At 43.4% G+C, this 24,095-nt stretch overlaps 1 protein-coding gene across 6 annotated transcripts in view; it reads left to right on the forward strand.

The window, feature by feature from the left end:
* The window catches only part of PLPPR1 (phospholipid phosphatase related 1), a 646,134-nt gene that overhangs the window by 358,388 nt on the left and 263,651 nt on the right, over positions 1-24,095 (forward strand). Inside the window, exon 1 of one of the 6 annotated variants that reach the window (XM_081573021.1) lies at positions 5,147-5,550. The exons of the other annotated variants lie outside the window; for them this stretch is intronic. The gene's annotated coding sequence lies outside the window, so the exon portion shown is untranslated. Of the gene's footprint in view, positions 1-5,146; positions 5,551-24,095 lie in introns of those variants that run through there. 6 annotated transcript variants of the gene reach the window in all.

Below are 24,095 nucleotides of genomic sequence, written 5' to 3' on the forward strand. Positions count from 1 at the left end.
ATGGGTATATGAATGCAAGAGAAAAAACCACTATGACAGCAGTCATCTGGTCCCCTATATTCTTCTACCCCTGGCTCAGGAGAGTTGTGATCAGAGCTGAGACCTTTTACTTATAGTTTAGTCTCCCCCTTCCCTACCTGCTCCCCATCCTTGGATACCTATTCATGAAAACAGAACCAACTACTTGCTGGTTCCTTTCGCTCAAGACAGTAATGATAGAAGTGCTGCGGAAGAGTGCCTGGGGGTGGTCCTTTTCACATTTTTAAATAACTTTTTATTTTGTATTGGGATATAGCTAACAGTGTTGCCTTTTGACATCTTGAATGATTTCTTTTGAAGAGGAGTTCTAAGTGCTATTGCCTCAACTATTTCATCCTACTTAGGGGGAAAGTTAAATTAGAATATTATTCTGGCTGGATTAAGTTGGTCAGCACGAAGCTATCCTTTGAATAACAATGCACTTTGGGCCAAAAATATATTCTCTTTCTGAACCAGAAAAATTAGAATGGACTTGGTGTATTGGGTTGGCCAGTATGTGTTTCCAAGGGGATAGAAACTATCTCCAGAAAGCAGTTTTGTCTTTCTCATGCAACTTTCAGTTTTAGATAATCATATACACAAAATATTAAAAAATTGTGTCTTTTGACTTCATCATCTATGAGGAGTACCAAGTGGCACAGAACTTGGGAGTCATTTTCCAAAGTCAACATTTTAGTCACAGAAATTTGTTTTTGGCTACAAATTCATTCATTCACTCTAAAAATTTGCTGAACATATACCACTTGCTTACTTTCATGAGGCATTGGGGTATAGAAAAGAATAAACCTCTGCCCTTGAATGGCTCAAACCAACCTAGGTGGGGGCAAGTCAGACATAAAAAAAAGGACTTGATGTGTTACGAGTGACAATAAGAGTACTTGGAAAGGGCTATAGGGATAGTGTTATAATAGTTTTTGATATTCCCCAAAACATTTTGATTCTTATAATAAGCACTAGTTTAGCCCTTAGAGTCGTGGCTTAATATTTTTACTGAACCAAAAAAGATTGCTATAAATATGAAATTTCTACAAGAAGAAAAAATTATAACTCTTTTGTCTCATTATGGTGGCATTTGAAAATAAACAAGATTATAGTTAGAACACAATTCAGATACAAATGCTGTGTCTCATAATTGTTAGATAATATTCAGAGGTGTGAGTGACAACTTATAAACATATTGCATCACCATAGAATTGTTATATTATTTCGGTAATATCTAACTTGATGGAATTTCATATGATTTTCCAAGAACTGAGATAGCACTATAGCATCCATAGTTTGGAAACACTTTATGTTCAAACATTGTTTTTATTACTGGATTTTATTAATTTTGAATTTTTGTGCATGTGTGTGCTCAGTTGTGTCCAGCTCTTTGCAACGCCATGGACTCTAGCCTGCCAGATTCCTCTATCCATGGAATTTTCCAGGCAAGAATACTGCAGTGAGTTGCCATTTCCTTCTCTGGGGGCTCTTCCCAACCCAGGGCTTGAATCCACATCTCTGGCATCTCCTGCATAGGCAGGTGGATTCTTTACCACTGAGCCACTGGGGAAGCAAATATGCTTATGAGAATTCTAATTTTTTTTTTTAATTTATTTTTTGGCTGTGCAGCATCTTAGTTTTCTGACCAGGGATCAAACCCGTGACCCCTGCATCGGAAACCTGGATTCTTAACCAGTGGATATTCTGAAGAGCTAGTTCTCTTAAAAATTTAATAGCTAGCTCTCAAAAAAAACAAAAAACAAAAAACAAAAACCACATTGTAGAAAGCCAGGCAAAAATACTGGGTTATTTTGCTGATACAGGAGGTGAGGCCATTAGACTTGTTTGTTGATGCAGAGAGGTGCAAAGTTTAGGAATTGTTCACTAGGTAGGGAGATGAATGCTAAGTCTGAATTCTGAATTTAAGGAGCACTGAAAATACCTGCAGCCTCTAATATTCTGACCATTATTTCTTTCAAAACCATCTGCAGATGTGTGCATATTAATTGGCTCCAGGCATAATGTTACCTAGGAGGAGTAACACATTAGATAGCTAAAATTAGAAGGAAGGTTAAAAAAAAAGTGAAAATACAATGCCTGGTGAGCCACTGTCCATGGGGCTTTATGGCTAGAGACCCTAACTGCCAAGCCCAAGGAGTCCTTAATCCCTGTGAGGTGTGAGTGGCAAAAAGTGGGGGGGGGGGCGGTGTGTGCCTTATTGTACACCCATGCTGTCTACCACTTAGACCTGAACCTGAGGGTGGAGGGTGAGGGTTAGGGTTATTCACGATTCACATGGCCACACAGCTGTACATCACACTTTTCGTTTCATGGATTTGAATGCATCGGTGCTCAGGGAGATGTGTGAAGTGGGGAAGGAAGGAAGTCACAAGGAAAATTGCAAGGCATTTGGCTTCCATCTGTTTAAGCTGTTTAAGCTTGGAGGAGGGGACCTCCTCAGCTTTATTAAAAAAAAAATCCTAATAATGAAAATGTTAACAATCAAATTCATAGAAGTTACAAAGAGTTGCTATGCAGTGGGCACTGTGTTAGTGTCTTATGTACATCATCTTACGTAGTGTCCCCAGGGCTTCCCCCACTATCCACCAGCAGTAAACATCTCTTCCTGGACTGTACTTCACCCTCCTATAGCTGTACAAGAAAGGGATTCCACCTGATTTGCAATTCCAGATTGATAACGTCTCCTTGACCTTGTTGGAGCTTTGAGGTGGTGATGACAGTGACCCTGGAAATCAAGGGGGAGAGGAGGCGTCCCTTTCCTCCTCACCCAAGGCTGGGCTCAGACAAAGGAGAGAGTGCTCCTTAGTCAGGCAGCCCTGGACACTCACTGTTGTTGGTGGGAGGGCCTCAGTACCCTCTTACTGACAGAGCTGCGGGAGTTGAGACCTGTACTCACCCCCACCACATCTCTCTGTTCCAGGTGCTTGGATTCAGAGGGATTCAGAGCCCTCACTCCCTTGGGGCTTACACAGTGCCAAGGCAGGGCCCGCTTTCCTGCCTCAGGTCCCTGCTGCCACCAACACCTTGAAATTCTGGTGAACTATCACTGTTCGGAGAAGGCAATGGCACCCTACTCCAGTACTCTTGCCTGGAAAATCCCATGGACGGAGGAGCCTGGTAGGCTGCAGTCCATGGGGTCGCAAAGAGTCGGACACGACTGAGCGACTTCCCTTTCACTTTTCACTTTCATGCATTGGAGAAGGAAATGGCAACCCACTACAGTGTTCTTGCCTGGAGAATCCCAGGGATGGGGGAGCCTGGTGGGCTGCCGTCTGTGGGGTCGCACAGAGTTGGACACGACTGAAGCGACTTAGCAGCAGCATTCACTGTTCTGAAGGCAGAGTGGAACAAGCAGGTCTGGCTTGGATGCCTTCCAAGAAGCTTGGTGCCAAGGGGAAGGCCTGAGAAAAACCAGGCTTGGAAGAAGGAGCTCCTAATTCTGTGAGAGCTTCACCCTAAGGACCATGCTGCTTTTCAGAAGAACCTAATGTCCCCTACCTGGTGGTTAGAGACTCAGACTCACTGTCACTGCTTTTCAGAAGAACCTGATCTCCCCTTCCTTGTGCTTAGAGGCTCAGACTCACTGTTCTTCAGGCAAAGAGATGCTACAGTTCTGCCCCCTTCAAGGAGCTATGGAGAGAAGGAACCAGTCACTAACATTCAGGGCACTTTCACTTTTTTAAACCTTCCTCTTTCTCATCCTTATTTCCCTTTTCCTGTGTCTTTTCTCCTAAACTTGGCTTTTGTTGGTGGTATTTAGACATGCTGTTTTCTCTCCTCCGGGTGTGCTCTAGGGTGTTATCTAATTTTCCTTCTGTTCTAGTGTCACTTGGCATTATTATTGGGAAGATGAATGGGATAGGGGTCAGAGTTCAGCAGGAAGGCATCTGCGAGCCCGACACTGCATAGTGGAAGTGCTCGGAGGTGATCTTTAATGAAAGCTTGGAAAAGATCTGCACGGAGAAGGCAGTCTTCTATCCCTCCAGCACTGGAGTGACCAAAAGGTAGTCTTTTTCTGGAGGGACCAAAACTGAACAAAAAGGAGGTCATAATATCTTTACAGGGAGTTCCCTGCTTAGGATGGCTTTTCTTCTGTTAGGAGAGAAAATGAGGGAAAAGACAAGGCGATCAAACACGGAGGAGGTTGAAAATGGAAGCTCTTGAAAGGGTCGCTGACCACTGTCCTGTTTTGCTCATAGGACTATCTCACCAGAAAGAGTTTCCACTCTATTCGCAAAGCCTCTCAGCCAGGAAAGCCTCTCAGCCAGTATTTGCCCTGGCCTCAGGTTACTGCGCCGTCGCCTGAGGGCTCAGGTTCTCTTGCTGGACTTTCTTCGCTTTGACAATTCTTCCAGTTTACCAAGCAGCCAGAATTCCCACTTGCGAAGAACTGCTTTGGCGCTTTGGCATTTGAGGCCAGGGGACAATGGCTCTATTGTTCTTGGCCTTCTTCAGTAGAGCAAATGTCTCCTCCATCCAACCCTGTCACCACGGCAGGCTGAGCATGGAGCCCTCCAAGACTCACCTTCCTTCCACTTCCGCTTTGTTCTGGGAAAAGGGTTTGGTGTACCCCAACCCCCCGCCCTCCCCTCCAGCAAACCTTCTGGGACCCGCTTGGACAGTTGCCTTTTTCCTGCCCTTCACAGGTTGAAAGTTGGGAGAGGGGGAGAAAAAGATGCACGGGTCAGGAATCCCGTTTTAGTTCAGGTTCGACCTGCTGCCGGTGGTTCCCCCGGACTACAGGCACCCGGAGCTCCGCCAGGCAGAGGCTGCAGAGCGGTCCACGGGAACCCCGGCCAAGCTCTAAAAATACATGGAGAGGAGAGCCAGGCGTCGCGAGGACTCGGAGCTGAAGCTGTCTCCTAGGGCGGGTCGGGATCCCGCCGCCGGCTTCCCGCACGGCGTGCGCCAGGGAGTCCCCACGCAGGGTGCACCTTTGCGGTTGGGTTTCCCAGTCGCCTTCCGGGAACCCCGCCGAGCCCCCGGCGGCTCCGAAGACGCAGGCGAGCTTGCCTCCGCCGGCCCCCAGATTGCTCTTCTCGCTCTGCCTGCGCTGGGGAGTGAGCGCTCAGGGTCCCCCTCTGAGCATGCGCAGCCCGGCGCGCCCCCCCCACCCCGCCCCCTCCCTTGCCAGCCTTTTGCTTCTTCCTTTCATTAAACAAACAGGAGATCCTGAAACCTGGACCCGGTGCCAGCCGCAGCTCAAGGAGGAGGCGGAGGAGTAGGCAGAGCGTGGGATGGGCGCCGCCGAGGGGCATCGGTGATCCCGCGCTCCCCCGCCCCCCTCCCCCCGCGCGCGCACACATGCTCTCTCTCACACACACACTCGCACAAACACACACTCGTACACGCCCGCGCCGCGCGCTCGCTGGTTGGATCTCCCACGCAGGCGGAATGCAGCAGAGCCTGGGGAGCTGCGTGTCTCCAGCTGCCTGAATGCGCCTCGCTGCCGGGAGCCGGAGCCGGACGGCCCAGTAGGGCGCAAGGAAGGAGACTCTGCCGGGAGAGGTGAGTGGGGCGCCCGCAGCCTCGGGGCCGCTCCTGGACGCCCGGGGGGCCAGATCAGGTTCCTGCCGGACACAGCGGCGCAGGTGGCCCAAGCCCGGCTTGCGGGCATCAAGGTGCAGATGAAGGCAGCTCTGAGGCGGTGCAGGGGGAGAGGGCGATCCCAGAAAGGGTCGCCTCCTGCGAGGTGTCAGATTGACCCAGTGGAAAGCGACACCGTCGCTGCTCATAAACTTTCGTCCCCTGTCATTTGGGGAACGTGGAGACAAAGGGGGCGTGGAGGCTCCCTCTGTCCCGTTGCACCCTCCTGGCTGCATTCTGGGCTGCACGGGAGCCGGCATGCGGGCGGGGGCGCCCTGCAGGTAGCTGGTGCCAAGTCCTCCCGCCGGGCGGGGTTGGGATTTCTCACCCCTGCTGTAAGCGTTTGCCTTTGATTTTCCCTCTGGCGTGGGCCCCTGTCATCCTTTCCTTCTCCCCCATCCCGCACCCTCGGCGCCTCCTATTTGGGCGCGGGGGGAGAGGGGAGCGGTGTCACCTGGAGAATTGGAAGGGCAGCATTTGGCTCTCGCATTCAGCACCAATGCCACCGGCGCCGGGGTGAGGCTCGGGTCAGCGCGGGGATGAATGATGAGTTACTAAAAGGCTTGCGGTAATCACCTCCTGGAAGCGCTGGGCGCGAGGATCTCTCCTCCCCGGGGAGAGTGTCTTCACGCACACCCAGGAGGCGGCACTGGGAGTCGGGCTGGGCTGCTGTGGTGGGGGCTGCAGGCGGGGGAAGCTGGGGCTCTATTTTTGCCCGGGGGTTTTATGACCCACCCAGGATTCTGGGTTATTTTTCTTTGTGGGGATACCATATTCCCTTTTAACCTCTTTCGTGGGAGAGATTCTCTGCAGCCCTTATATCGAGCTGGAGGACAGGAGCCCTTCTGAATAATCCCTTCAGTCCCGGGGAACAGGTCTCAGCGAAGGGTTCCCTAAAATGCCATTTCCATTGGGGCGGGGTCTCGGAGGGCAGAGCTCCTGCTGGGACCTGGGAAGAGCCTCAAATCTAATGGTCCTTGGAAACAGGCAAGACTGGTCAGCGTACAAGGAGTCCAGAACTGGGACAAAGGGGTTTGCAAGAGGGACAGATGATGGCTGTTTAGGAGAGGAGTGACTAGAGGCCAGTTGAGGCAGGAAGAGGTCTTGTGGGAAGCAAGGTACCCCTGCAGTCTTGACTGAATTCCTATACCTCTTCTCTTCTCCTGTGGTTGGTGGCTTTTATTCATCCAGTGGGACTCTGGAGATTTCCAGAATGTCACATCTGGAGCATAGAAAACTTGACTGTTCCTTAGCTAACCCTGAGCACAACCACAGATTAGTTCTTTAAGTCTAGAAAATGCCATGTTCAGTTCTCTGTTTTGACATTTTGTTCATACCTGGAAGATGGGATGGATAGACTGGTATATTGCAGTGGGGCGGAATCTCTACTTAAGCGAGCTTGGATTTGTAGAAGTTGGAGGGGTGGGGGGAGGCGGAGCCTGGAAGCCAAGCTGATGCTGATAGAAGAAAACATCAGGCGCTCAGATCTAGTTCCTGTGACTGTGGGTTGCCAGAGAGTTCTCTTCACTTTAAGATGAGTTGCAGAGGCTGTCTCTCTGCTGCTTTGAGGACTTTTTAAAATTTTAAGCATTTTGTAACTTCTTTGAAGTGGGAGAAAGCCTAATATACATGAGGTTAATTAAGGAAGTTCACTTATGAGAGCACCTTGGCTCAAAAGTCAATATTGCCAAAGGTGAACTTTTTGAGAAAAGGGGGGAAGGGGGAATTGGAAAGGGATGCGTATTATTAAAACAGCTTCACTTTTATAATTTTTAAAAAGCATTCAGTAAGATAGAATTCTGAAGGTTTTTTTTTCCTTTTTTCAAACAACTAGTGAAGTAAAGACCTTCCCAGAAATACTTTCAAGTTGAAATTGACATAGTAGGGGTTTAAATATAATTGTCAGCTTATGTCTCTTTTTATTTCATGGTGGATATTCACATCATTTACATTGTAAATCTTGGCAAGAAAAGATTAAGATTATTATTTTTTTTTTGCTTTATTCTAGAGCTCTATTTTCTCCCTTTATATTTCCTGTTTGTAAACATCTGCAAGTTCAACTCATTTTGATTATATTCAGATTCTGTTTTCTAGTATTTACTGACCACCTATTCCATATTTAGCATTGGAGGTTATATAAAAATGTATAACATCATTCTGGCCCTTAAAGCATTTATAATCTAGTTGTCAATACAAGATTAACACACATGAAGTAATTAGAGAGTAAGGTAGGTTTGTACTGCCCTGTGAGCTCTCAACATGCATGCCATATACTCCATCCGTCCGCCTGGCTTTTCTCAACATTCAGAAAACACACATCAGCACTTATGTGCAGGAGCCTGGAGGAAGAGAAACATATGGAAGTAAAAAATAGTTCCAGCTTTCAAGGATGGGGAAACAGGTATTTAACTAACTATGATGCAATCTGATTAACTGTTATAGTTATAGGGTAAATTAAGTAGTAATAGTATAGACATGCAAGTGACTTTTTTCTTCCTCTATGGAATTTAACCAGATGGTTTTGGAGATATTTTTGAAAAATGGATAGTGTTTACCAGGTAGAGAAGGACAAAAGGGCATCCTGGCAGACGAAATGTTTGAGTGTGCCTGATGAGTTAGCGTAACTCTGAGCCATCGTGTGTGGCTTAAGCACAGGGTGCTGGAGTGTGGATACAGAGATGAACAGTAGCTAAGTGACAGTAATTAGCAACTGATGCTGTGGAGTAAAGGCTTCCCAGGTGGTGATGGTGGTAAAGAACCTGTCTGTCAAAGCAGGTAATGCAGGAGATATGGGTTCAATCCCCTGGGTCAGACAAACCTTTTTATGTAGCACAGTGGCTAAGAGCACAGACTCTGGAGCTAGACAGGTTCTATTTGAATTTTGGCTCTGTTGTTGTTCAGTTACTAAGTCGTGTCTGACTTTTTCTGACCCCATGGGCTGTAGGCTTCCCTGTCCTTCACTATCTCCTGGAGCTTACTCAAACTCATGTCCATTGAGTCGGTGATGCTATCCAACCATTTTGTTCTCTGTCATTCCCTTTCCCTCCTGCCTTCAGTCTTTCCCAGCATCAGGGTCTTTTCCAGTGAGTTGGCTCTGCATCAAGTGGCCAAATTACTGGAGCTTCAGCTTTAGCATCAGTCCTTCCAATGAATATTCAGGATTGATTTCCTTTTGGATTGACTGGTTGGATCTCCTTGCAGTCCAAGGGACTCTCAAGAGTCTTATCCAGCACCACAATTCAAAAGCATCAATTCTTCAGCGCTCAGCCTTCTTTATGGTCCAACATCTGTTTGTGACTAGTAGAAAAACCATAGCTTTGACTAGACAGACCTTTGTTCGCAAAGTGATGTCTCTGCTTTGGGCACACAGTTTACATCTATGTGCGTCAAATTACTCTTGCACTTCAGACAGAGATAACCATCTTAATCCATTGCACAGAATTGTGGGGATTATATGAGTTAGTATTTGTAAGTGCTCAATAAATGGTAGGTTTTATGTGTGACAACAGTCAGGTTAAAAGCAAAGTTTTGACTTTATACTCAGGACTCCAGAGACTGTGTGCCACAGTGTTTGTTTAAAAAATTATTTTGGTTGGTTAATTACTAGCTGGCTCTAATCCTATTTACCTCAGTGTAGGAATTAAATCAGCCAACATAAATGTGGCAGGAGCAGACTAGCTCCTAGGTAGAGTAGGTGTCAGCGTGCATGCCCGTAACATTTGCCTAGGTGCCTCCTCCTCATGCCTATCTGGGGAAGGTAAAAGTTTGCTTGCCTTTAGGCTGGTCCTCACGTTCTGCAGGCTCATAGGCAGCACACAACAGATACTTAGCTGTTTAGGAAATTGTTTTCAGGGAAGTGACTACATGTATTAATTACAGCACTGCTTTGGTACTGGGGGATGTAAACTAAACATGTCAGATGTGAGGTTTGCATCATTCTTTGGGAATTCAAAGCCTTTTTTCTTCACAGAAAAGTCTGTACTGTGTTCTAAAATAGACTCTCCGGTGGGTATGGAAGCCCTGTCTTCTAGCTAGTTGGCAACAGGGCAGTGACTAGAGCTTAGGTCTGACCACTGCCTGGTGCTCTTTGTATTGCGCTTGTGCTTGAGCTCTGTTTGTTCGTGTCAGGCTCTTTGTAGCCCCATAGACTGTAGCCCGCCAGACTCCTCTGTCCATGGAGTTTTCCAGGCGAGGATACTGGAGGGATTTGCCATTTTCTATTCCAGGGGATCTTCCCAACTCAGGAATGGAACCTACGCCTCTTGCCAAATATTGTTTTCACTCTGTAATCAAAAACTGATTTTTGTTTTCCTGTGTCATCCATCCTATTTATGTTTCATTCAGAAAAAACTTATAACAGTTACCCAACTGCAATTTTTCTTTTTCACCTTCAGGTCTTTTGCTGTGCTGTTCTCTCTTGCTGGAATTTTCTCCCTTACTTTCCGTGCCTAACTCCTTTGGAAGTTAGGGAAGGTTGTCTTGACCTTTTAGCACTAGAATTGGCTTCCCATCCTACGTATTTCTCTGGTCCTCACCTTTGTATTTTCAGCACCTCACATAGGGCTTGTCACATAGCAATTGATTGGATTGATTTTAATTCATTTTGTATTATTGAATGAGTGACCGTGAATGAATCTTGGCTTGAGTCATTTCTGATGCCCCAATAATGCAGCTTCATGTTAGAGAAAATGAGAGAATTTTCAAGTTCAGCAGTTCACTCGAAATCTTCTAATCAGACTCCTAAGTGAAACAAGATGACATTGAGAACTGGAGAGTTTCAGTGACTTGCCTGAGCTCAGTAGTGTGAGAACCAGGACTAGAACCCCCAGCTCCTGATTTCAGATCCAGCATCTGCCCAGGTCCTAGATCAGGGCGAGCTGAGGGAGGCAGTCATGTAATTGCAGGGTTTTTTCCTGTTTATTTCAAAATTTGCAGTCTTGTTTATTATATATTTTTGCATTAATTTGATTTTTAAAAATATTGCACTAAATATTGTTTGTTTTCATGACTGAGTTTTTGGACATCTCTTTAAAATTTGTGCCCCATGTGAGGACCTTTCTGATCTCACCCTAATTCCAACTCTATTCTTTCCACTTCTGGGCCTTCATTATTGGTGTAAGAATGCAGTTTCACTGTGGAAAGCACAAAAATATCAAAGGAAACCCATTTAACATGGTGGAATGAGCTGTTAATAAACATTTCATGACCTGGCTGATCTGCTTATTAGTAAATGTTACATTCACAGCATAAAAGCAAGGCCAAAAGGAAAAAATAAAAGTTGAAAGATTCTCTATCTATTGAGTATCTATTTATCTGTCTCAGAGCCAAGGGACAATGTAGAGATTGTCTTCATTTATAAGTGTATGTAGGTGGTTGTTTATATATGTCTATATTTCTGAGGTTTCTGAAGATACAAGATGGAAAAAGAAAATTATTCTACTCATCAACTTGGTGAGTCTTGGCTTATGGCACTGTTAGTCTGTTTTGAAGATTTAAGGTTAGAAGGCTAAAAAATTGGCCATTTCTGTCTCCAAAATAGGAAAGGAAGGAAAAGAAACATTCATGGAAAGGAGAAAAAGAGAGAAATTTTGAGGGAGATATCTGCTAAGTACCATCTATACTACTTTCAAGTGTAGAAGGGGCTTTACATATATTATTTCCTTAATTTTGACAGCACGCTAAAATAGGTATTCATATCTCCATGTGACAGCTAAGCAAACCAAGACTCAGAAAAGTGAGTTAGCATGCCCAAGCTCTTAAGCTAGAGCCAGATTCAAACCCAGATGTGAGTTCATAGATGACACTCATCCCACTTCATCCTGCTTCTCCAGGGCTTGGGGTGACAGGTCCCCTTATCACCTCCTGTGTTCACTGAAGCCTGAGGTTCAGGGCTTTGGCAGTTCATATGGGTTTGCTGGATGGGAAATCAGCAGTCAGCTTCCATCCCTGCTATTATTTCCTCCTTCTATGGTACATTTATCTTTCCCCATTCATCAATAACAACAGAAAGCAGAGATGCATACACGTAGGAAATAAATACCCATCTTTGTGTGAATATCATAAATTTTTAACATGACATGAAAGCACACATTTTATTTTACCTCCATTATGTCAGAGAGGGCTTTTTCTTTGGGTATTACAGCGTCAAGTGTTCCAGAAATGCTCACAGACACAGACTGATGAAAAGGTGATCATAATTACTGGAGCACATCTGTCACGATGAGGGGTAATGTATTGCACAGCTGACGGTCAAGGGTTTCGGGGGTGCTTTTCTAATCGATGTTTCTGATGAGTAGCATGGAGCAGTGACCCTCACCCCCAACATTTTAAATTCAGTGAAATCCTCAATCAGGTGGAATCTGATATAATTAACAAGAAATAAAATCTAGTTGAGAGTAATGCTGTTCCGTGCGGAGCTCTACAAGCAGAGCATGCTTTATCATTATTCCCATCTCCCTGTCTGTGCTAGCTATCGCTTCCAGGCAAACTCACACACTCAAATGCTCTAATAGTCAGCCCACAACCTTCTCTCCTGGGGGTCACAGGAACTGAAAAAAAAAAAAAATAAGACCTTTTCATTCACACTTGTATTAACTGGAAAAGAACATTATCTCCCTGGTTTTTTTCCTCAGTGTAAATGTAAGGCAATATCTCTATGTTTGAGAGAATCTTCTGGGTTTAGTGTTTTATGGGGGCTGACTCCTAGCATGTGACTCAATTCATGGCCAGGTTGTTTTGGAACAATTAGAGTATTCTAGGAATCAAACAACTAAACCAATTATATATGTACTGCAATTTTATACAAAATGTAAATGTAATGAAATGCATGGTGTAGAAAGTAAAACTCAGTCATATTTCTGCCCCAACCTCTTCCCCAGAAAACCACTGTCAGTTGTTTATTGTATTTTCCTCCATTTTTGGTCCAATAACATTTATATATGTTACTCTTTTTTTAAAAAAAAGAAGGTGGAGTTATACTTTACATATTCTTTTATATTTACTTTTAGTTACAATTTCAAATGAAAGCACTTTCTTTAGATTAATAAGCATTTGGTAAATATTACTGTTGTATGACTGGGATAAATGCTGCTTTTCATCCTAAAATAGAGCTTAGCTGACCTATCCTATGGTCCTTTGGCCACCTGTGTGTGCCAAGTAGCTTCAGTTGTGTCCGACTCTTTACAACCCTGTGGACTGTATCCCACCAGGCTCCTCTGTCCGTGGGATTCTTCAGGCAAGAAGACTGGATTGATGCCCTCCTCTGGAGGGCATGCCCTCCCTCAGGGGATCTTCCCTGACACAGAGATCAAACCCATGTTTCTTATGTCTCCTGCATTGGCAAGTGGATTTTTTTACCACTAGTACCACCTGGGAAACCTGTCCTCATATGTAATTTTTAGGTACAGTCAATGAGCAAATATTGTCTGAGGTCCTTCTGGGAGCCACCAAATATACTATGTGATTTTCTGGAGCTCACCGTCTATCTAGCAAGAGATAAGATAATGAGGGGACTTCATTTGAACTTAATGAATGGCAGCAGCTATAAATTCTCCTTGATTCACAGAATTGCTGGAAGGGATGAAAGTGAAAGTGAAGTCACTCAGTCGTGTCTGACTCTTTGTGACCCCATGGAGAGTGTAGCCTACCAGGCTCCTCTGTCCATGGGGTTTTCCAGGCAAGAATACTGGAGTGGGTTGCCATTTCCTTCTCCAGAAGATCTTCCCAACCCAGGGATTGAACCCGGGTCTCCCGCATTGTAGGCAGACACTTTACCATCTGAGCCATAGTCTATTTCAATTGTTTTCAACTTTTCCAGTTGAGAATACTGAGGTCCATTGAAGTTAAGGGACTGGAGGGGCTGGGATGACAGGCTGGTTTGTAGCCTATTAAGCCAGTGCTTAAAACCTGACAACATCAGTTGTTGTTGTTCAGTTGCTTAGTCATGTCGAACTCTTTGCAACCCCACGGACTGCAGCACACCAGGCTTCTCTGTCCTTCACCATCTCCTGGAGCTTGCTAAAACTCATGTCCATTGAGTCGGTGATGCCATCCAACCATTTCATCCTCTGTCGTCCCCTTATCCTCCTGCCTTCGATCTTTCCCAGCATCAGAGTCTTTTCTAATGAGTTGGCTCTTCGCATCAGGTAGCCAAAGTGACATCAGACCTGACTGCAAAACAACCCTCACATCTGGAAAAGGGAGTGCAGGAACTCACTTCACAAACACTAGCTTGACCAGTGAATCTCTAGTAAATTGAAACTCATGCTTTATGTAAGTATTGTCACTCTCAAGCTGCTGCAGATACTGCCTCCCCATCCTCACATCCTGCCTGCCTGTCTAACCCCTGCCTAAGCTTCATCTTTTCCTCTTCCACAGCCTGATCGTCTCCCATTTCAGTAACACTTTGAAGTTAGGCAGCAATTTGACCATGCTGAGATGGTGCCCACATTACCTAAAGAGAGTGTTCTTCTATACACATTTTAGCAGAGGTTTAACTTTTAGTTTTGCTTCTTGCCATCTTGAACTTTAAGGAATGAGTTCCAAAATAAGCGCATTTTACCTGCCAACTTTAATCAAGGTATGAGTTCTTCCTTTTATTAACTGATGATTTTTCTCCCTGATGGGAGCATGCATTCTCTAGTTATCCTTCACTGCTGTGGAGGCAGCATCATGTGGTGGGTTAACAGCTTGGACTATGAGGTCAGAGGGACCTGGGTGTTAGTCCCAGCTCTGCCATTCACCGAAGTTGTGATGTCAGGCCAATCCCTTTGTCTGTCTAAATCTCAGCTCTCTCGTCTGTGAGATGGAAATAATAAAAGTATGCCCTCAAAGAGATTTTGTAAGGAATAAATAAATTACTTGCTTGAACATAGAGTTTAGAACATAATAAGGACTAAGGAAATTGTAGCTACTATTTTTCATTATTTATGATATGTGTAACTGACATAGCCTTCAGAACCACTTAGATAAAAAGCTTTGGTTGTCACATAACATTTTAATCTCTCTTTTTTTATAAAAAAAAAAAAGTAAGACTTAAACCAAGAATTGAAAATATGACTCATTATGCCCGTAACTCCCTAACGTTGTCAAGTCTTTGTCAGAATATTACTTTCCGTGGAATTCTGAAGAATAGCAAGAGGTGGAAAAGTGGAGGGATTTGGTCCATACACTGAAGCCCTGCTTAAAAAAAAGGTGTCAGCCCTCTTTGCATTATTCTACTTTCATGGAAATGCTTGAGGACTGATGAAAATGTATGCCTTTCCCAAACATGAAGACTACATTATTTCTCACTCTTGGTTAACTACATATTTTAAGTCTCACTTTCCTTAGTTGTACTGCTAGATTATCTAGATGTAGACATGTTGAATGCTGCATAGACTCTTAGAACCTGAGGTGTGGATGGCAAGAATCCAGTCACTCACTCAGTGCTTGGGTCTCCCGTTTCACACCATATGACGAGAAGCTGTCCAGCCTTTGCTTTTTAGCACCAGGGCTCCATTCCTTCCCCATGTTGGTGACCATAATGGATGTACTCAGGATAGAAGCTGATCGGATATGAGCTGTGGTTGGCCAGGATCCTGAGAGCTGAGGCAGAGAACGTAACCTTAATGCACATCAAACCCCCAAACATACTTTTCATCTCAGGATCTTTGCACTTGCTGTTAGCTCAGTCGGGAATGCCTGCTTTGCAGGCTTTCTCTCTACTTCATCCACCTGCTCATATGTCATCAAGTAAGCCTTTCCTGGTCGATTTGTCTAGAATACCCAGCCCATTCATCTCTAACTCTTTATTCTGCTTTATATCTCTTCATTAGTATTGATCACCACCTTGCTTTTTGTATGTGTTTACTTGTTTATCTGTTTGTGGTCTGTCTCATACTAGAATGTAAGTGCCACAAGATGAGGGATTCTCTATGCTTTTTCTATTTTTATATCCCCAGGAGTGCCTGTGACACTATAAATTTAATTGAAATTTATTAAATAAATGAATTAAAATATAAAGAATAATTAGCATCTTGAGAGTGAATCTAAGAAACCAGTAGAAATCACCCAGTCCAAAAGGCAGGAGAGTGATAATGACATCTAAAAATGTGAGATGGTCCCAGAAACCCACACCTGGGCAGATCTGGGAATGTTAGTGGAAAGTGAGGCCCAAGTCTGGGGGTGGTTGCAGAGGATTGCTCTGAATAAGGTGAAGGCATCACAGTTTCTACCACTGACTTTTCAGACACGGGGAGCACATGCCATTGAGCTTACTTCTGCAGGAAAGAGATCATTTCACTGTAGACAACTTGCAACATTAAACAGATTGAGCCAAATTCTGCCTCTCTTTAGCTGCATGGGGCCATGGCCAGGCTAAGGGATAGAGCTCATGTGGAAGAAGATGGAATTAAATCATGCCCAAGAAATCCAGCTTGATTTTACATAGAAGGTCATTTGTGTAATGCTCCAACAAAATGAGCAAGCTGGACCACACATCATATACCTATCAGGAAAATAAGTTTAGAAAACTGCAAACATTTAGTATGTGTACCTTCTTGCCTCTATATGTGACCCATTATTGAACAAATGTACATTTGTATAGGAAGTCTTGTTATCTTGGGATCTTTAAATGTGAGGTTACTTCTGACTAGTGAATTTGGTTCTGGGTGCAACGCTGACAAGTGTTCTACATGGTTTGTTTCATTTGTGTGATCTGGGGTACAGCAGCCAGAGGCAGCTCCGTGGAGGACAGGATTGCCCCAGATTTGTCCTGGAGTTCTCCTGGAGAAGCTGTAAATGGTGCGACAGCCTTGCCTGAACACTCCAACCCAGGTCCTGATCTCAGTGGATTTCCTTAGAGAACCATTGTTGGATTTTTTTTTTTTTTATAATTCTTTTGCTTTGAGCAGAAGTTTTCACTCACTTAAATATCAACTATATAGAAGAAACTCACCAAAACTAATTGAAAGGAAATGTAACATCCTTGGAAAGTTTAACTCTGTAGAAGAGAATGGGCTGCAGTCACTCTTACAGGATGTTGTTCTTTATGAGTCATCAGCACAAGTCAGTCTTGAGGCCAATTATAAAAACCTAAAATCTATACCTTTATACATGGAGAAAATAGAATTTATAGGAAAAAAACTGAAAGAGGAGAAATCTAAACATTCAGAACTGGGTGAACTGATTGCCTTGTGTTACAAGAAGGATGAAGTCACTGGAGAATAAATCAGAATTTATCACATCACTGGTACCTTTTCTAACAGGGCATCTGGCAGAGAAAATTTCCCAGTTTTTCACCAAGAGGGGATCTTTCCCCTCTCTTCCTCTCAGATCTTGCCTTTGCAATAAGTCTCTGTTCCTCTGCCTTTTCCTTGAATTCAAGATTCTTTGTTGTTAGTGAATCCAAGGGGACAATTCATAAGACCAGGGCTTATGTTTCCTATTGTTCCCCCACAAAGCATTTTGGGCCACCCCAATTACTTTCTGTCTAGGCATTTTTTTATGGCCCAACACATCCTTCAATAACAACAACAAAAAATATCTACTTACCAAGGTTTTATGAGTGCCAAAGAATTGATGCTTTCGAACTGTGCTGCTGGAGAAGATTCTTGAGAGTCCCTTGGACAGAAAGGAGATTAAACCAGTCAATCCTAAAGGAAGTCAACTCTGAATATTCATTGGAAGGACTGATGAAGTTCCAATACTTTGGCCACCTGGTGTGAAGAGTTGACTCATTGCAAAAGACCCTGATGCTGGGAAAGATTGAGGGCAGGAGAAGAAGGGGATGACAGAGGATGAGATGGTTGGATGGCATCACTGACTCAATGGACATGAGTTTGAGCAAACTTCAGGTGATAGTGAAGGACAGGGAAGCCTGGCATGCTGTAGTTCATGAGGTTGCAAAGAGTCGGGCATGACTTAGCGACTGAACAACAAAAATTTTCCTCATTTTTGTTTCCCTGATGTTAGATCCACTCTGTGTGTGTGTTTGTGCAAAGTCACTTCAGTTGTGTCTGACTTTTTGTGGCCCTATGGACTATAGCCCGTCAGGCTCCTCTGTCCATGGAATTCTCCTAAAAATAATGTTACCTTTAAGGTAGATTCAGCTTTCAAGTAAACTTGTTTCTGAACATCCAGAACCACAGGAAGAAATGAAAACTTTTCTTTTCCTTCAAAATAATTCTATCTTGGAAATTCCCTGGTAGTCCATTGGCTAAGTCTCTGCACTCCTGGGTGCAGGGAACCTGGGTTTGATCTCTGGTCAGGGAATTAGATCCCACATGCCATAACTAAGACCCAGGCAGCCAAAGTGAATTAATGAATGAATGATTTCTTGATTTGAGTTTAGGAAATGGTTGTAACTTCAGTGATTAAAATTTTGACCAAAAAGAGTTTTATAAAATTATAATTTCCCAGGTAATATTTTATAAATCAAACTGATTTAAATATTGTTAAAATGTGAGTTAAAAAGAATAATCATTACATTATTTTAGATGAGACATGAACTTCACCTTAACAGTTCTTCCGTATGGATTTCACCCAGGATACTTTCTCCTCTGACAGTTTCCCAGGCTGCGACTCCTCTTCTCCAGAGCTACCTTTCCATTTCAGTTGTCTTGTCTACCATCTTTCCCATTAGAGACATCCCTGCTGCAGTCTTTACTGCATGACTCCCACTCCCTTCCCCAGTCAGCTTTGCAGCCCATCCCACCCCCAGCGCCTGAGAGGCGATGTAAAGATCATTTGGAAATGGTGGAATGTGGCAGAAAGTATGAGATTTCAATCAAAAGTTCTGAGTTTTTAACCTTGACTACATGGCTTTACTTGCTCTATAACCTGAGTTTTCTTAATCTCTCTAGATTTAATTGCTTTAAATAAGAACAAATATAACTCATAAAGAATTGTTTTGGCGTAATTTATGAGAAGGTACATTCAAAAATTTTGTAAAAAGTGTTGATTTATTAATACATTATTTCTAATTCAGCTCCATCAGCCATGATTTTATTGGTAATGAAGGGAAATGAAGTAACTCTTCCCAGGATGCCAGGCTCAATTTTTCCTATTCATTTGGCAATTGAAAATCAAAGCAGGTAGTATGAATTAGATGGAAATACATGTGCTGGCTGAGGATATAAATCATCCTAAGATCAGATGTGTTTCTCTTTGGTATGACTCAGAAGTGTTTTATTGTAAACAGAGTACACATTTGGCATTCATACAGGGAATCACTTCACCTAGTTTAGCCCCAAATTACTTCCCTAAAACTATTAAGCTTTATGTTTACTATGTTCCCATTTTAAAATGCAGTGTGTCTGAGATTATCCAGAGGAACTGAAAAGGTTCTCATCCTTGATTTTAAAAAAGTAGGTGGCTAGAGGGAGGAGCTACTTGCAGAAAAGAAAAATGGAGAGGATAAGGGAAGAGCAGTCTGAGCTGATTCAGAAGGAATTGGCTATTTCACATGAACCTAAGATGTGAAGCAGAAGCTTTACTAACTAGATAAGGCTGTGTGATTTGAAAGAGTCAGGTTCAGTAACAAAGTAAGGGTTATGTGGCCTCTACTGCTATAGAGCTAGAGAAACCAAAATTGTTTTGATGAAAATCACCAGGAAAATTCAACTGGGTGAATAGGTAAGACCTGGACAGGCTGATTGAGGTTTTGATGACTGGCAACAGCTAAAACTTAACACATTCCTTTTCTTCCGTAAGTAGACATGTTTGAGTACACAGTACCTATTTGATGAATGGGTGAATAAATAGAAGAGTAAGTGAATAAGTGAACCAAAAGAGTTGTGAAAGAATGAGATTACCCTGAGCTGAGAGCTGGAAGCTGTTGTCTAATGGAGCAACTTAGTTGGATGTTGGGAAGAGAAAGGATGAACCAAAAAATGTACTGGGTTAGAGATTCCAAATGATGCTCTTAAGAAGCATATTTTAGCAAGATAGGGTCAGATAAAAGACTTGCCCCAAAGCTGTGTATGTGGTAAGTGATTATGCTGCTTGATTCTTAAAAAGTATGGTATCTTTGTACCACCCCCAGAGACATAGTATAGTAATGAGTGGAACATGGAATCTGGGGTCTAGTAGATGATTTTCACTTCTGCTTTCCTGACTTTGACATGGGCAAAATATTTAACCTCCCTAACCTTCAATTTCCTCATCTAAAAATGGGCTAATAATACCTACTTCATATGATTACTGTAAGGGGTATCTGCTGCTGCTGCTGCTAAATTGTGTCAGTTGTGTCCGACTCTGTGTGACCCCATAGACGGCAGCCACCAGGCTCCCCCGTCCCTGGGATTCTCCAGGCAAGAACACTGGAGTGGGTTGCCATTTCCTTCTCCAAGGCATGAAAGTGAAAAGTGAAAGTGAAGTCGCTCATTCGTGTCCGACTCTTCGTGACCCCATGGACTGCAGCCTACCAGGCTCCTCCGTCCGTGGGATTTTCCAGGCAAGAGTACTGGAGTGGGTTGCCATTGCCTTCTCCGAAGGAGTATCTGAGCTGTCTGTAAATCTTCTGGCATATTGTTCATTCTCAATAAATGTCAGTTGCCTTCTCTTATCCTTATTCTTGGATGAAATAGCAGCAGCACCCATCAGATTCTGACAAGTTAAAAATGAATGAAGAATCACAGCTCTTACAACACTGGTTTACTCCTACAATACCTAGCATATATATTCTTAAGCATGTTGGTGTTTATACATGCACAATATTGATGGCCTGCTACACACAGACTTCACCTAATCAGTTGCTCCATATGGACTTCAACCAGGAAAGTTTCTCCTTTGACCTTTTCCTGGTCCTCTGCCCCTTTTCTCTGCTGCTTTTCACACATTTCCTTCTACCTACTTCCTTGCTTGTGTTATACAACCCCTGCTGCTGATTCCTGACATATGACTCCCAGCCCTCCCCCAGACAACTTTGAAGTGCCTACCCCCACCCGGGGCAGCAGAAGAACCGAGTTGTATTTTTTGTCTTTTCTATTATCCACCCACATTCGTCAACTCTCTTATTATTGTGTGCTCAGTTGCTCAGTTGTGCCCTACTCTTTGCGAACCCATGGACTGTTGCCAACCAGGCTCTTCTGTCCATGGACTTTTTTTCAGGCAAGAATGCTGGAATACATTGCCATTTCCTCCTCCAGGGGATCTTCCCAACCCAGGGATCAAACCTGTATCTCCTGCATTGATCTCCTGCATTGGTAGGCAAATTCTTTACCACTCCGCCACCTGGGAAGCCCTCTCTTATTCTTACCAAAGCCAATATCCCACCCCCATTTTCTTCCCTAATTTTTTCAACCCTTAGTTCCCTTAGTTTATCCTTGCTGTTACTTTCTTACAAATCCTTGTAATTATTTTATTTTAATGTGTTTATCTTACATATGCATCCCTTTTCATATATGATCTTCAAAACGGAGCTTCTTGAAAATTTGGGTAGTCACCCTGGTGTCTCTAGATGGTGATAACTCACCTTTCTTTCCCAAGCAAAATGATTTATAGTTTTCTGAGTCATATCCTTACTCTTGAGACTCTTCTTCTCTCACATAGGTACGCTGCTGCTAAGTCGCTTCAGTCGTGTCCGACTCTGTGCGACCCCATAGACGGCAGCCCACCAGGCTCTGCCGTCCCTGGGATTCTCCAGGCAAGAACACTGGAGTGGGTTACCATTTCCTTCTCCAATGCAGGAAAGGGAAAAGTGAAAGTGAAGTCGCTCAGTTGTGTCTGACCCTTAGCGACCCCATGGACTGCAGCCTACCAGGCTCCTCTGTCCATGGGATTTTCCAGGCAAGAGTACTGGAGTGGGGTGCCATTGCCTTAGTCCTTTAAACCATTTCTAGAGTTTCAGATTAAGGGATTCTGCTCCTCTCTTCTTTGGGATCCTTAAAATAGTCTTGGCGATGGTGAACTCTCATGTTCCTCTTTTGAGGCTATTTCCCTTGCTGTGCATCACTGTTGATCAGAATAAGTTACAGAGTTCACTTAATGAACTCCTCCATTTCTTTGAGAAATGACATCACAAAGAGAAGGCTAAGCATGTATCTGAGCACTGGGCCAATCAAGTTGTCTTTTGGGCAGTGTGTGGATATTTGTCTTCCATCCTGCTCTGCCTAGCCATGGGGTCCATTTGTGGTTTGTATCAGGAACACACCTTTCCTGTCCTTCATCAGGCTCATCAGTCTCCACTTACTCCTATGATGGCATCAACTTCAGTTTCTCTCTCCATTCCTTTTTAATCGCCCTTGTAGATTATAGCCAACACAAAGCTGCTGTCAAGTCTGAATCATGGGATTTCCTCACCGTTCAATGTCCAGTACTTGTGCTTTTAAAAAAATATATGTTTATAATGGTCATGCATGTGCCTGCTCCCAGTCGTGTCTGACTCTTTGCAACCCCATGGACTGTAGCCTGCCAGGTTCCTCTGTCCGTGGGATTTCCAGGCAAGAATACTGGAGTGGGTTGCCATTTCCTACTCCGGTGGGGTCTTCCAGACCCAGGAATCAAACCCGTGTCTCCTGCATTGCAGGTGAATGCTTTACCTTGGTCATGCTGTATGCTAATTCTGTCTCCAAATACATCTGCACTGGAGTTTGTCTTGAAGGTTGTACTATCTTGGAGCAGCCCCGCCACTTGTTTTTCTTCTCACTACTTTTAATGACTCTTGTGTGTTTCTTTTTCTAAGGCTCCCGATTTTGACTAAGATGTTACTAAGATCTTTAGGAAGTGAGTCTTTCCTGAAGCTTAGGTGAGTCTTGGTAGGGGGGCACCCAGGCTGTTCCATGGAGGAGACTTAGTTAATATCTGTTGACTGACTGACTGAATCACCTGCTCCTTCATCTTCTTTGCCACTTTCTTGCTCGGGAAGCCATTTGGCCCAGTTTCACTCATTCTTTCTCTGTTTCTTGAGAACTGTGTCGGGAGAAATGGGCCAGAGAAACAGGTCCATAAATAGATCATTACTCACAGGGAGAAGTGCCAAATAGCCTTGTTCTGTGTCCAAGAAAACATCAGGGCTCCTGAAAAGCAAAGTGAAAAATGACAACTCAGCTTACCATTTCATTGAAAAGACAAAATAAATAGACATGAGATAGCATGGTCCTTGATCTAGTGAGTGTCTGAGGTAAGACGCACCAGGCCTACCCTAAGCTAATGGAAAACTACAGGGATTCTAGAACCTCTGGGGTACACACTCTTTACTGAATCTGCTATATTCCTATAAAGCAACAGAGAACACAGTGCTTTGGGATGCAAGGCTGTCCTGGAGAAATGGGGCTCATGATGAGACAATGAATGAACCGGGTATCCCTTTTCAGGAAAAAGTTTATACTTCTTAAAGAACGAAGATTGATGTGGTACTATCTCACTTCAGGGAGATTCTTAGAAGCATTGATTTTATGATAGGAAGCATGCATATCTCCTAATGCATTTGCATTGAATGCTCATACTTCAGTAGCCACAAATCCTCAGAGGCCGAGAAAGATTTTGATTCTGAACCACTGTCTAAAGAGTCGCTCTTCTTTAGTACTTGGATGATAAAACCTTGAATGACAGGAAAATACTAGTAGTACATATGGCATACAGTGGATTAATAAGCATACAGATAAAGAGCACTACAAAATGATAAGAAATAGACAATAGTAAAACGAGCAAAGGGTACAAAGAAGAAAGTCCTAAAAGACACAATGCAAATGGCCAAAAACTGTATCAAGGGAAGTTCAGTTTCACTAGTTGATGGAGAAAAGCAAGTAAAAATCAAGACAAGAGACAATTTTGAAGCCATCAGACTGGTAAAACTTTTAAATATTGTTTTTATTCAGTGGTGGCAAGTGTATGTGTGTGTGTGTGCGTGTGTGTGTGTGTGAAAACACTTTGTACGCTGGTGATGGTTGTGTGAATGACTACAACAGTTTTAGAACTTAATTTGTAAATATTCTCAAGACCGAAAATGTACACTCCTTGTCATTCAGTAATCTGACTTTGGAGAAGATATTCTAAGGAGACAAGGGCATGCATTTTTAAGGATATGTACGTGCAAAAATATAGCATTTAGTAGATAAAATATGGAAACACATCTGAATACTTATCAATGGGGCCTTGAATAAATTATGGAACACTAAACATATTGGAATATGCCATTTTGCTTCTTTGAAAAATGTGGTTTTATGTTTATTCAGCTGGAGTGATATCCTGTATCCTTTTGCAAGTGGAAGAAAAAAATTATTAATATTAGCTAAAATATATATATTGTTTACCATATGCAAGTTACTATTCTGGGTTGCATGTGTTATTTCATTCAAATGTCATGATATCCATTTATAGTTGAGAAAATAAAACAGAGAGAGGCTGAAGGACTTCTAAGACACATAAACACTTAGTGATAGAGCTAAGATTTAAACTCTAGTGGGTTGGCTCCAAAGTTGGAGATCTTAATGACCATGGCGTACTTTTTCTCAAGTGATGGGTATTATTTATATAAACCTCAATTT

This window comes from Giraffa tippelskirchi, chromosome 1, assembly GCF_054371585.1.
Source record: "Giraffa tippelskirchi isolate mGirTip1 chromosome 1, T2T-mGirTip1v1.2.pri, whole genome shotgun sequence".
NCBI lineage: Eukaryota > Metazoa > Chordata > Mammalia > Artiodactyla > Giraffidae > Giraffa > Giraffa tippelskirchi.